General features: G+C 44.1%; 1 long non-coding RNA gene across 6 annotated transcripts; it reads right to left on the bottom strand.

Moving 5' to 3' along the window:
• Positions 1-4,028: 4,028 nt before the first annotated feature.
• Positions 4,029-13,169, bottom strand: LOC140908112 (uncharacterized). 6 transcript variants are annotated; one of them, XR_012157763.1, is made up of 5 exons: positions 11,769-11,876; positions 10,897-11,704; positions 10,481-10,637; positions 8,765-8,894; positions 4,029-4,237 (listed from the first exon to the last, which is right to left on the bottom strand). It is a non-coding gene; the product is annotated as an uncharacterized LOC140908112 (long non-coding RNA). The 6 variants fall into 6 exon arrangements; XR_012157762.1 differs by having other exon boundaries at positions 10,904-11,704; XR_012157766.1 differs by lacking the exons at positions 10,481-10,637; positions 11,769-11,876 and adding an exon at positions 13,082-13,169 and having other exon boundaries at positions 10,904-11,704.
• Between the last annotated feature and the right edge of the window lie 1,138 nt (positions 13,170-14,307).

Here is a 14,307-nt window from a genome sequence, read left to right as displayed (position 1 = left end):
GGGGCCATTTAGGGATCAGGGCAAAAATTGGGGATTGGTCCTGCTTTGAGCATGGGGTTGGACTAGGTGACCTCCTGAGGTCCCTTCTAATCCAGATATTCTGTGATTCTATGAACTCACACGAGAAAGCTTCCTAGATAATGTACCCACTGAGTTTGGCATGGGGTAGAATTCATGGAGGTTGCTCTAAAGCCCTCAAGCCAGCAAGATACCTGAGATGTAACCTGGAGAAGAAGTCAATTTCAACCTGACATGACCACAGCCTCTGAGCACCCTCTGGAGTTAGATCCCCACCTCCTGAGCTATCAAACTCTCCCTACACCCCAAGAACAGCTTCAACCACTCCTAGCTGCCCAAACCCCCTAAACCCCGTCCCCACCTCCTGCAAATCCAACTGTCCGTAAGCGAATGGCTATGCTGGAGGCAGAGATGTAACTTCGGCTAGCCGCCCTGCGTAGGCGTGTCGGGTTTCAGAAGGGATCACACACCAGCTGGCCAGCCAGTTCCACCGCGACTGCTGCCACAGCTACATTTCTACTTCCTGTGCCCTAGCTGAAGCAGAACTAGTGCAGGTGCATCTACCTGAGCTGGAAATTACACCTCAAGCCCCAGTCTAAAGACACCCTTACGCGGACGCCAGAGTTGATAAGCTCTGCACGGTTGGGGAAGGGAGAGGTCAGAGGGCTCATCATCCATGATCTAGCAACCTTTCCAAAGTGTCTTTCACTGGCACTCCTGACTCTCAACCACTCCATGACAGCAGCATCAGAAAGGTGCTCCCTCTAGTTGAACATCTTCCTTCAAGTAGGAACCTGCTGTCTCACAGTGCCGCCTGCTGGATTTTAGCGACAGAACAACGAAGACAACTGGAGAATGGCGACAGCCTCTGACAAATTAAAGCTGTTGTAAATGTTCAAATGTAAATCCCACACGTCTAAAGGGTGAAAAAAAATCTACCGGGAATTTCTGATTCATGGTCCAATGACAGAGGTGAGTTTCAGGGAAACGTGAAGATGGGAATCAGAAATTAATTTTGAAGTTGTTGGAGGACTTTCCCTTCATAGAATCATAGAAGATTAGGGTTGAAAGAGACCTCAGGAGGTCATCTAGTCCTACCCCCTGCTCAAAGCAGGACCAACACCCTCTCCCCGGGTTCTCGTCATGCAGACAGAAAACAGAAGACCAGTAGTTCGAAGTGCAGGCAATACAAAGTTTATTGGGGTTAGTTCCAGCAAGCATGTATACCATAACCCTGACACCGCAGAGCCTTGTTTCCCAGCATCCCATTCCCAGCTCTCATGCCGCAGAGCCTTGCCTGTGTCCCCATTTCCCTATTCCCTATTCCCACCTCCTTCTTCTTAGAAGGTCCAAATATACCTGCAGTGCACACCCCAGTCACACCCCTTACAACTTATGGTCATGTTCCACTTTGGGGGGTCATTGGTCTGTGGTCTTCATCCCACCCCTTTTGTACCCCATGGGAGGGGTAAGGAGTGGGGTTGTTTTCTTGCCAAGGCCAGGCTTTTCTTTGGCTTTTAGTGTTTTATACCTTCCCCCTCAATTCCCCCCTTGCCCCTCCTAACTGGTTGCTTGACCTTGGCTTGTGAGAAGAGCCAGGCAGCCTTCCCGGGTGTGCTCATATATTACATTCCCACCATGCCCTGTAACACTTTAACTGATCTATCCCTTATCTCTTCCCATTGTACTAAAAGTCCCATCTGGTTGTGGGAAATGCAACACACAGTTTCTTTGTTCATTGTTCTTCACACGTATTAGTATAAGATATAAGAGTAGCAAAAGGTCAAACCCCAAATTCTATCTCAGGCTAACAAAGAAGACTATATGCTAAAAGGGGTATCATGGGATCAGTTGGAATACCAGAAATTTTTACCTTTCCTAAATTAGTTCCCATCTTTTTATGGACAATCCTGTGCTTGATTCTGATGTCAATTACACTGGTTTTATGCTAGTGTAACAATAATGGCTTCAGTGGAGTTAATCCTGATTTACAGCAGTCAGTGTAACAGGGAAGTGAATCAGGCATGAGACCTGAATGCAGTTTGGCCTGATTTCCCTTTTCTCCCCAATGTAGAAGATGAGGTTTTGGAGCAGAGAGGTGTGGAGGGAGGGGTGTGTGTGTCTAAGGTGCCATGGAACTCCATGGTGGGTGTGACACACTGTACAGTCAGTCTGTGACCTGAACCCAGCCCCCCGATACCAACAAGCTCAAAGGATTTGTAACAATAATAAGAAATAGAGATTACCCACAGGAGCTCATTGAAACCTTCAGAGATATGTGGACCATGGTCTAAAAATACCCAGGTGTTGAAACAACATGTGAGAGGGATGTTTTAAGGGCATTTTATTTTTAATTTAAAAAAAGAAAAACTAAATGGCTCTCTAAAGGACACTGTGATGGTGCACTCCATAAGGTTTTATGGAAATATGCTGATGAATGTATATATGACATAACTGGAATATGTTGTATGCTACTGTCATAAATATAAAGGGAAGGGTAACCACCTTTCTGTATACAGTGCTATAAAATCCCTCCTGGCCAGAGGCAAAACCCTTTCACCTGTAAAGGGTTAAGAAGCTAAGGTAAGAAGCTGGCACCTGACCCAAAATGACCAATCAGAGGACAAGATACTTACAAATCTGGAGTGGGGGGGAACAAAGGGTCTGTCTGTCTGTCTGTCGCTTTTGCAGAGAACAGATTAAGAATGCAACCTTACAACTCCTGTTAAGTTAGTAAGTAATCTAGCTAGAAATGCGTTAGATTTCCTTTTGTTTAATGGCTGGTAAAATAAGCTGTGCTGGATGCAATGTATATTCCTGTTTTTGTGTCTTTTTGTAACTTAAGGTTTTGCCTAGACGGATTCTCTGTCTTTTGAATCTGATTACCCTGTAAGGTATTTACCATCCTGATTTTACAGAGGTGATTCTTTTACCTTTTCTTTAATTAAAATTCTTCTTTTAAGAACCTGATTGATTTTTCATTGTTCTTAATGAACAATGGATCTTGGAAGGCTCCAATCCACATAAGAAGTCTTCCTGGAGACATTCAAGATAGCAGATGGGTAATGGCTGTCTGTAAAAACTGAGTCATGCATGGACATGTGACTTGCTCAAGTGTCTCCAAAACTCCATTTTGTAGCTGGATTCTATACAGGGGGAGGGAGGGGTATCCACCCACAAGAGAAAGTCTATTTAAACCCCTGGGAGACCCCTCCATTTTGTCTTCACTTGGCTCAAGAGATAGCCTTTCCACCCCCAAGGATATCTTAAAGAAACTGGACCAAAGGACTGTAACTACAGGGGGTGTGAGTGATCGCTGGACCCAGACTAGAAGAAGACTAATCTGTAAAAGGAAGCTTACTGGAATTCCTCTGAGGGTGAGGTTTTTATCTGTATTCAGTTTTCTTATTGTATTAGACATAGACTTGCGTGTTCTATTTTATTTTGCTTGGTAATTCACTTTGTTCTGTCTGCTATTACTTAGAACCATTTAAATCCTACTTTCTGTATTTAATAAAATCACTTTTTACTTATTAATTAACCCAGAGTATGTATTAATACCTGGGGACAGGGGGCGACAACACAGCTGTGCATACCTCTCTATCAGTGTTATAGAGGGCAAACAATTTATGAGTTTACCCTGTATAAGCTTTATACAGGGTAAAACAGATTTATTTGGGGTTTGGACCCCATTAGGAGTTGGGCATCTGAGTGTTAAAGACAGGAACACTTCTTAAGCTGCTTTCAGTTTAAACCTACAGCTGTTAGGGGGCATGGTTCAGACTTGGGTCTGGGTTTGCAGCAGGCTAGCAGGCCTGGCTCAAACCAGGCAGGGCACTGAAGTCCCAAGCTGGGAGGGCAGGGAAAGCAGGGGCAGAAGTAGTCTTGGCACATCAGTTGGTAGCCCCAAGGGGGTTTCTGTGATCCAACCCGTCACAGAGACAAATTATAGAAACAGATCCTTTGCTACACACACACACACACACACTTCAGGAAGGTTATCTCAAACCATCTTGCTTTTATTAAAAGAAAAGTAACAAATCTTATATGGGGGATACAAGGTCTCCCTTCTGGAATTTTTTCAGCTCATAAGGTTCTTTAGAGCCTAAACAAACAGTACTTCAGAGTTCCCTTGAAGTAGGATCCAATGATTTTAGAAGCAAGTGGCTGTCTCCCAGATTCCCAGATATCCTGCCTAGACAATCAGAATCACAGTCCCCTGTAGGAAAAAAAAGAGAATCAGATTTTGTTAATGTTTTCCTGTAGAACAGGGATAATATGAAGTTTGATTTCAAATCAAGAGGCACAAGTGGAATCCCCCAGTCACTGTGTGGCGTGTGAAGGGGTTCCTGGTTAACTCTGGCACAGGGAATTCATTTCCCTACTGCAACATACTGTTACAGAATTTTAAGAGGGATAATTTTATGTATCTAAACAGGCGAACAGGCTGCCTATAAAAACTATACTGCCGAAAAACACAACTCACATCCAGGTACATTTGCTCTATCAAAGACACCTTGAGCACAGCTGAAATTAAAATGAGAGCTAATTAATTCAGTGATAAATAACTTCATCCTTTAAGAGTAAGGGAAATTCCAAGTCTCACTGAAGGCTGACTCTGTTTGAAGGACAATTGCATACTAGGGCCACTCCAGCCTAGCTCTCTGGTTCTCACTGTGCAACCCCAAGGGACTCCCAGCTTCACATCTCCTGCCCTAAATCTGTTTCTCTGGTGTTTTAGTAGGGGGAGAAAATCTCTCATCCTCCCAACTCCTTCTTGGGGAGCTGTGTTTGATACAACAATATGACCAAACTAGGCCTCCTGTAAAATTTATGACAGATATGGTCTAAAACAATAAAAGCAGGAATAAAAATGGCTAGAGAAATGCAAAGTTGCCAAATTAACTTTCTATAGCAACCTTAACATAAGAATGGCCCTACTGGGTCAGACCAAGGGTCCATCTAGCCCAGTATCCTGTCTTCCGACAGTGGCCAGTTCCAGGTGCCCCAGAGGGAATGAACAGAACAGGTAATCATCAAATGATCCATGCCCAGTCACTCATTCACAGCTTCTGGCAAATAGAGGCTAGGAACACCATTCCTCCCCATCCTGGCTAATAGCCATTGATGGACTTATCCTCCATTAATTTATCAGAACCCTGTTATGGTCTTGGCCTTCACAACATCCTCTGGCAAGGAGTTCCACAGGTTGACTGTGTGTTGTGTGAAGAAATACTTCCTTTTATTTGTTTTAAACCTGCTGCCTATTAATTCTATTTGGTGATCCCTAGTTCTTGTGTTATGAGAAGTAGTAAACAACACTTCCTTATCTACTTTCTCTACACCATCTAAACTTTGATGTTTAAAACATTAAAAAAACACTTATGAATAGTGTTCACATTGACACAGAGGTGAAAGTAAGCCAGTATGGTCCGGTACGGCATACTGGCAAGAGCCAGTACGCTGTGCCGGACTGGCTTCCCTGGTGGTGATTTAAGGGCCTGGTGCTCCTGCCACTGCGGGGAGCCCCAGGCCCTTTAAATCACCTCTGGAGCTCCGGCAGTGGGGCTTGGGCGGCGCTTTAAAGGGCCCGGGGCTCCCTGCAGTGGTAGGTGCCCCGGACCTTTTAAATCCCCGCCCAAGCTTTGCTGCCAGAGCCCTGGGGCTCCAGCAACCGGGCTCCAGCAGGGATTTACAATGCCGGGAGCTCTGCAGCTGCCGGAGCTCCAGGCCCTTTAAAGCGCCTCTTCCGGTTGAGGCCACGCCCCTTCCGGTTGAGGCCACGCCCCACTCAGGACTCTGGCGTACCGGAAAGTCCTTTAAGTTACTTTCACCCCTGCATTGACATCACCAAGATTTTTATAATTATCTCCCTTTGTCTTCATAAGGGGGGGGGGGATCATGGGCTAAGAATCTGTGCTGAGCTGCTTTAAGGACTGAAAGATTCATCTGCTCTTAAATTACTCTAAATCCTGGGTGGATTGGTGCTGTTTTACTTATATGGAACAGTGAGCACTTCCAATAGCATGCAGGTCTCACCCACTGGTCAGCATGTGTTACATGTCCCCTCTGTGCCTGATCTACAGAGAATGGGAGTCTGTTACAGGCCCAGTTAGAGAGCCCCTCTTGTGATTTACTTCAGAGGTTTCTGCTTTAATTCCCAATCTGTTGGGCAAGATAGCGCCTAGCACATGTCTGTGTTCTACAGCATCTCCAGTCTGAAAGATGTCACACCCATGAACAATGATACTCTTAATCCAGCTCCTGATGTGCATTAGTACTTGCAACATTTGGACCCACATATAACATACGGAAGCCCAGTGAAATGCTGCATTGTGTCTGTCTGGCTGCACTTTTAATTAATGTGTAAGCTTCCACTTGAATATTTTTCACACTGGGTTGGTGGTGTGGACTTGAGTGAGGACTGAGACACACGCCCAATTACAATGTTCTGCCAGTTTTGAGTTAAATAGTTTGAAAATACTTTACCTTATTTACTTTTTTACCTTTCCTGCACAACACAAACTTACATTCACCCTCAGGTGTCAGTAACCTCCAAACTCTTAGGCTTTTCTTTGTCATAAAGCTTTAGCTTTACAGTTTTAAAGCCTTATAAATATTCTGTTGATGCAGACAGCAGCCATTTTGTTCCCAGAATTTGGACCATTTGATCATCTAGTCTGACCTCATGCCATAGAATTTCCTCCAGTTACCCCCTCTATTTAGCCCAGTAACATGTATTTGATTCTCTTCCAGAAAGGCATCCAGCCATGATATGAAGACACCAAGAGATGGAGAATACACTATTTCCTTTGGCTGTTTGTTCCCTCACTGTTAAAAATCTGTGTCTTATTTCTAACTTGAAATTGTGTGGCTTCAGCTGTCAGCCATTGGATCTTGTTCTGCCTTCTCTGCTAGATCAAAGAACCCTTGAGAACCTGGTATTATCTCCCTGTGACTGTGCTTATGTAACGCCGACACAAACCCCGGTCGTTGGCGGGTGGGATCGAACCAGGGACCTCTGGAGCTTAGTGCATGAGCCTCTACCGCATGAGCTAAAAGCCAACTGCTTGTTAGCTAAGGCTGTAGAGCAGACTCATTAACTGCTCTCTAAGTGGTCTCGGTGCCACTAGATGGGACAGAACACCTCACCCAGGAGGTGTGTGGGTTACACTTATACACTTTAATCAAGTCACTGGAAGCACCCACATACAATGATGAATCCCCACTGACAACTATTTTAGGTTGTGCATTGTATGATATGTGTGCTTTAATGAGGTTCTATGGTGCTAGGCTTTTACTCAGAAACATGTGCAGTGCTAAGTCAAACTGTTTGCAATAACAATTGTTACACGTACACAGTTACCTTTCTCAACTAAGGTTGTAATGTCATCTAAAAATTACATTAGGTTTGTTTATCAAGTCCTAATGTCCTAAAAGACCTGCTGAGTGACATCAACTATATTCCTAATCTTTAATTCTTTATTGATGGAGTCATTTTCCCATTATTTTGCTGGGAACTGATGTCAGACTAATTGTTACCCAGACCATCCCACCTGCCCTTGTTACCTATTGGCAGAACATTAACACTCTTCTGGTCTTCTGGAATCTCCCCAATGTTCCAAAATTTGTTACCAATGGTCAATGCAACAGAGCTCCCTTCAGCCAGTTCTTTGAGGATTCCATAATGGAAATTATCCAGCTCTGCTGATTTAAAAATGTTTATCCCTAGCAGATGTTATTTAACATCTTCCTTATTTTCTAATGGATAGATAGTAGTCACCATCTTCACGTATTATTAGTGCATCAGCCTGCTTCTTTCCAAATACAGAATGGAACAACCTTTGCCCTTTCTGCCTCATTATAAACAATTTTATCGCCATCTAGGAATGGCCCCATATGATTGTTAGGATTTCTTTTCTTCTAGATTTTTTTTTAAAATGCCATTTTATTCTTAGCCCTGCCAGCCATGGATTCTTCCACAATGTCCTTAGCTTTCCCTTTCACAAGGCTAAACTTCATCACTTCTAATGTAGATTGACTATTATCTATTTCCCCTGTTTCCCATTTGGTATAGATACTGTTTTATTTCTAATTGTTGCCTTCACTTCCTCTGCAGACTGATACAAAGTAGACCCAGGGTCTGCACTCACTCTTCCAGATTTTTGTTTTTCCTACTTGACTTCCCTATTCTAAAATATAAAAGCAATGTAGACAATGGGGTGTTTGGGTGCCAACCCCTGCCCATATATGAAACTTCAGCAGCATATGGAGACTGTACAAGAACCATAAAGGGACTTGGAGGGGGGAGACTTTCCCAAAGCATGAGCAACTCACAGCTGCCATAATAGGCCTCTGCTGTCCCTGTTGCAAGCATTGGAGCTGGGGTGGTGCTGGAGACATTGACGGAGGATGTCAGGTCTCTGGGGGCAATCCCTGTAGCACTGAGCATTACAGAGACTCTGGGCTGCTCCATGCTGTGGAGTCGCCCACAGGCAGCCTGGGTAAGGCTGCTGTATGTAAGAGCAGCCAGAGGAATGGTTCTCATACATGTTGGGGCCAGTCCAGCTCTCAGGTGGCCTAGAATGTGGGCAGCACAGATGTTGCTTGAAGCCTCTTTTGCCTCTGGGCTGGGCCATCTGTGCGGAGCCTCCGAGAGCATTAAACAGCTTGGATGTAAGAAGGAGAGGAACAACTGTTCCTCTGTTCACACTGCAATGTCTGCCTTGTAGAATGCTGAACTTACCTTGCACAACAAACACCACCGCTGAAGCATCTTCCAATGAGTGTCCTTACAAAAGGGGGGCATCTCAGATAGAAACAGGTACCCCCCCGGAGTATACATCTCCTGTTGAGATTCTGAGCCTGGGAGAATTCTGCAGAAAGAAAAAGAGTCACCCTCATTCTGCAGAGCAGGGCAAATAAGGGCTTTATTTCCAGGATGACAGGCATTTCCTATTCACTTTCACTTGTCCAAGTCAGCCCAATTATTTGCCAGTGCAAAAGTTTATCACAGCTTCATTACTACTTGAATGGTTGTAGTTCTGTGCAAATTCAGTGGCTGACTAAGAAGGGAACAGAGTGAGTTAATTAAATCAGCCGCTGGCTTTCGGAGGTATATTTCTCCAATCTGCAGCCTGAGCATGGACATCCTTTGCTGCCCATGCCTTTAACAAGTGGAAAGCAAGTAGCTGCCCACATCTCCACCTTCCTTTGGTGGCTACTGCTGTGAGTTTGATTCCCCCTGGCTCTGACCATGATGTGCCAGGCAGTATCATAAATGCAATTTGGCTAAGTACGGTTGAACTGGCTCAGCGCTGGTTTGGATGACTACAGCTTTTTTGAAAGAGAAGGGCTTGAAAAAGTCCCTTCCCCTTTGAAAGTTTGACTGTCTGTGAGACTGTAGATTTTTTTTTCTGAAGAGTCACTTAGGAATAGTTTCTTGATGACCAATTGCCACTCTCCGGTTATACCCGTAGGACCTGTTGTTTTGAAAATGCAGCCCAAATGTGCACAGTCAAAGCTTGTAGAATAGTTAGATTAGAACATTTTTAATTGGCGGTCACTGGGCAATTGAAACGGGTACATCGTTACAGCTGCAAACACTGTCCCACGCTGATGATATCATTTCTAGGAACAAAGCTAAGCACTGTTACGAATTACACCTGGTAGGACACGCACACCAATGCTGCGAATTATACCTGATAGGTCACGCACAGTTCAAATCTAGGCTGAGGCACATAAACAAAGTCCACAACTGCAGAGTTCCCAAAAGACACTAAGTTTATTACGCTCGAGCGTGGTGCCCCCCTGCTAGCCAGGAGGGGACGCTGAATACAGATTATACAAAGGTTATATACTTTTTAGCAAAGCATGTTGCCCTCGTGCATCGGAAACCTTAGCCAATAAACAAACCCTTTTCTTATCTACCACCTATCCCTGCTTGGTGCATTCCTCGTGCTAAACCAGTATGTTAATTACACAGCATGGTCCTAAAGCCATGCATCAGTAACTTTTATTATCAGGATGGGAGGCCTCACATCAAAGGCCAAGAGATAGGGAGTTAGAGACTGACAAAAAACAAATACTGGGAGTCAAGGCAGGCTGGAGACAAGGAGGAGGATTTTCACAGGGATTCAGTATCTAAGGATCACTCCTCCTGGTGTATGATATGCTTGCTTTTAGACAATGGTGGGCCCCAAACCAAAATGGAGTCACATGTGCTAACTTTTCCTTAACAGCACATAGTTGTGGTAGGTTCTGAGAGAGAGTGGGGCTAAGACACTGAGATGAAGGGCTGCCATTTTTTGTAGACCTTGGTTCTGTTCCCAGCTGTGTAACGTCTTAGTGGCACAGGAGGCCTGACTTCATAATACAAGTTGTGAAAGGCATAGAATTACTAACACTAGCCAGCAGATGATACATTGTAAGTTACAGTCTTCTAGCTCCCAGACCTACGCACCTTCTCCTAGGCCAAAGGTATATTGAACAGGGTTGGCATGAGTTCATTTTGTCTGTATCCCATCCAGTTAATCAATTGTGTGATTTCCGATTTCAGGAAGAGCACATGCAGTGCTGGTAGACTGTGGAGCAGTAAAAGCAGCAACCCTCCAAAAGATCTGAGAAAAACATGATGGAAACATTTTTTCTCCCCACTGGTCATAATTCGGTCAAATCTCAATGATTTTCACCGGGGGCAGCAAAGACACATCCCTGACCTCAGGATAATTCCTCTCAAATTTCATGTACTGTCTGCAAACTGAAGAGGTGCTAGAGCTCTTAAGAAAACATCAGAAATGTTTTTCTAATAGAAAGGATTAGACAACCTTAGTATGTGCTCCCAGATACCCCTCTGTATCATCCCTCATTTTCATTTACCTCTTACCTGTTGCACCCTGGTGCACCAGAAAGAAGACAGCAAAGAGCAGATAAAGGATCTTCATGGGTGAAGGTTGGTCAGGAACTCAGTGTCACTGGAGAGAAGAGACACAAAGACAGAGAGGAGACAAAGTCCCTGTATTTATAGGTCATTGGGAAATACTGATCTTTTTCTCTCCTCCACCCTCCTCTGTCTCTCTTCATTCCCCTCCCTCCTGCCCTGTTCTCTTTCCCTTAACTGCTGTCCTGTCTCTCCCTTTCTCCTGTCTCTCCTTGACCCCTTTTCCTTTCAGTCTTCACCTTAACCCCTTCATCTGTTTCTTTCTTGTCTGTTTGCTTTTCTCTCCCTCCCCACCTATTCTCTCCTTCCCACCTTCTCCCTAATTCTTCCCTTTTTTCCTTGTCTTCATCGCTAACTCTGGAAATCCTCCCAGATCGCAGCTCCCACAGCCCTAAGGTTAGTTCATCAGAGGGTGATTAACTAACACAGCACTACGGGAGGGACCCACTGTGCATTCGGATAATTAGGATTTCTGGATAAAGGGAATTCAGATAACTGAGATTATCCTGATGGTTTTAACTCAGATAGCTTTAAAATAACCAAGTTTTTATTGGAGTAAACAAAATGCATGGAATTTGGTACTTATCCATTAAAACTGGCATGAAGGCACGTTCTCCAGCCTTGCATCACAGTGGCTCCAAATGGATTCTTGAGATAGCTAGAAAGTTCATTCAGGTAGTTCATTCACTCAAGGGGTTATCACAGCTGTCTTCTTCTCTTTCTGCATCTCACAATCATCTCCCTAGACTTTAAAGGAAGAGTTATAAAGACTTTAAAGAGTGAGTATAATGGAAGCGACTTTAGTAGTTACCAGATTTGAGGCACTCTCAGTAGCCAGGTGACGACAATCACACTTGCTGTCTCTCTCATCCAGATATTAGATCTTCAGAGAGTGATGCTTTGACCCAAACTGCCTGTTTAATGCACTTGCTGAAGGCTTGGTTTCTTGGGAAAGCTGCTATGGGCCAATCGGAAAGAACCCTGCTTGTGGGGAAAATCTGAACTGCCTTACCACAGGTTGGACGTTGGAAATCTTGCTACTTTCTCTCTCTGGAATATCTTGTGCCATCTCAGATTGTGTAAAACATGTTAGGCCACAGAGGTTTGCGTAAAATATCGTGGAACATATAATGAACACCTGCTGCTTTAACTCTGATCAGCAATTTACTTCTGTGGGACACCTCTATAGTCCTCTCTGCGGTGCAGTCCTTGGCCAGCTTGACACAACTCTGTGTCCTTCTCCCAGGCAGTGTTTTCTGTCAGCATTTTGAGCTGCCAGCAGAAATGTCCATTTATGTAAAATCCTTTCACAGTCTTTGATGACTCTGTATGGTTTTCATAGTTCATCATGCTGCAAGGAAGTCATTTGGCTAATTTGCTTAATGTATTACTAATAATGTTGATAACTATTAAATCAATATTAAGACAAACTGCTCTACATGGTACGGTACCAGGAGTTGTGTAATCTCTACATTTTATTTGTGAGATAGTCGGATTGCATCATATGTTTAAAAATACCAATAAATAATACTAGTAATTGTTAAGAATAATAAAATTAAGGTGTATCGGACCCTGTGGTTGTTTATGCCTTATAACATATTATCTGAATTCACCTTTCAGATTTTCACCCTCTTTAATATAAACCAAATATTTTATTACCTTTGTTAAAATTAGTTCGACATTATAGGTGGCACAGGGAGCAACATCTAAGGTTGAGGTTGCTCGACACTTTCTTTTATATGTCCTTGTTTTCAGTTACTTAGATCTTTGCCAAAGTTGAAGTGTTTAAAGTTTCCTGTGCCAGGGTGAAGCAAGGGCATCTGCATTGCACGGAGAATATCTGGGGTGGGTTTTTTTAAAGCAATAAGCCTGTATCAAGCTCTGCTGAGAAAAACAACTGGAAAAATGGGCTTTTTGATAATTTCGCCATATCTGAATAGATTTCCATGGAGGTAGTAAAGGAATCTCCCTGCCTACAAAATATCACATTTCTGCTGCAATCCACGGAGGCTTTAGAGCTCTTCAGAAAAAAAGTATTGGAAAAAGGTTAATAATGGAAAACTTTAGGCAGCCATATTCTAGGGTCACAAATATATCACTGTACTATCCCTGGATTTTACTTACTGCTTACATGCATCCGATGAAGTGGGTATTCACCCATGAAAACTTATGCTCCAATATGTCTGTTAGTCTATAAGGTGCCACAGGACTCTTTGCCGCTTTTACAGATCCAGACAAACACGGCTACCCCTCTGATGCTAAACTTCCTTGCAAACCAAAAACTGTGAGTTTTGGCAGGTTCTAGGCAGAGCCCCCTCCCACAGATGCAGAACAGGAGTGGAGAGCCAGGAGGCAGACCCACTAGTGGAGGACGAGCAGTCAGTTTTGCAACTGTGTGGCACCAATGGGAGGAGGCACCAAGTGCGACTAACTCCAGCAGATATAACATGATATCAAGGCAAAATATCTGGCCATGTAACCCCCTGGTTACAGCTTTGGAGTCAACTGCATGTACTTCCATTGGTGGGCCAACCCAAGATTAATGACTAATAGTCACTAATTATACTGAATTAAAAATATTGGGCACTCATTGGTACCTTCCTTCCAGGACTATCCAAGCTCTTCCCACAATTAATTACACTCACAACATCTCTGGAGGGCAGGCAAACAGTTACCTGCTGTTCTAATTAAACCATGTGCTGCATCATACAATTATCTTTAACCCTTTAATTATTAAATAAAACTGTTGCACAAAGCATACAAATAATACATCTGAAACCAATGTACATTGCAAACCTTCAGAGGTTCCCATCCCCCTCCCTACATCCTGCCCTGCGAGCATCCACAAAGAATGCTGATGCCTTTCTCTAGCAAATATATTGAATTGCTAAACAGCCCTCACACAGAGCTGAGTTTGCAATACAACATGGCAGCAAAGAAGGCCATTGTAATGTTGGGGCTCCCTACATAGGGGCATCGCATCATGGGAGAAGGAGAGAGTAGTCCCTCCCCACTCTGCTCTGGTGTCCCTCCACTTCTTGAGGGTGTCATGACACCAATAGGCCTAGACTCCACAAGTGCTAGTAGAAATAGTGAGGGGTAGGGCTGGCTCACTCCCCTGGGATTGTCTGAGCTAGGAAATGCTCAAGCAGCACCAAGGAGGCTCCTGTCTCCTGCAGCTCCTCACCCTCTTTCCCCCTCTCTCCTCTGTCTTTTCTTCCCCTTTTCTATCCTCTACTCTCTGCCTCCCTTTGTGCTCTGTCCATGCAGCACCTTGGGGACTGCCATCATCACAGCATGCAGGGGCAAAACGCAGATGAGCACCACTCCTTCCTCTTCTGCTGCCTCTG

Source organism: Lepidochelys kempii, chromosome 3 (genome assembly GCF_965140285.1).
Source record: "Lepidochelys kempii isolate rLepKem1 chromosome 3, rLepKem1.hap1, whole genome shotgun sequence".
NCBI lineage: Eukaryota > Metazoa > Chordata > Testudines > Cheloniidae > Lepidochelys > Lepidochelys kempii.
The sequence above is the reverse complement of the archived record's forward strand: the minus strand, read 5'-3'. Positions and strand labels throughout refer to the sequence as shown.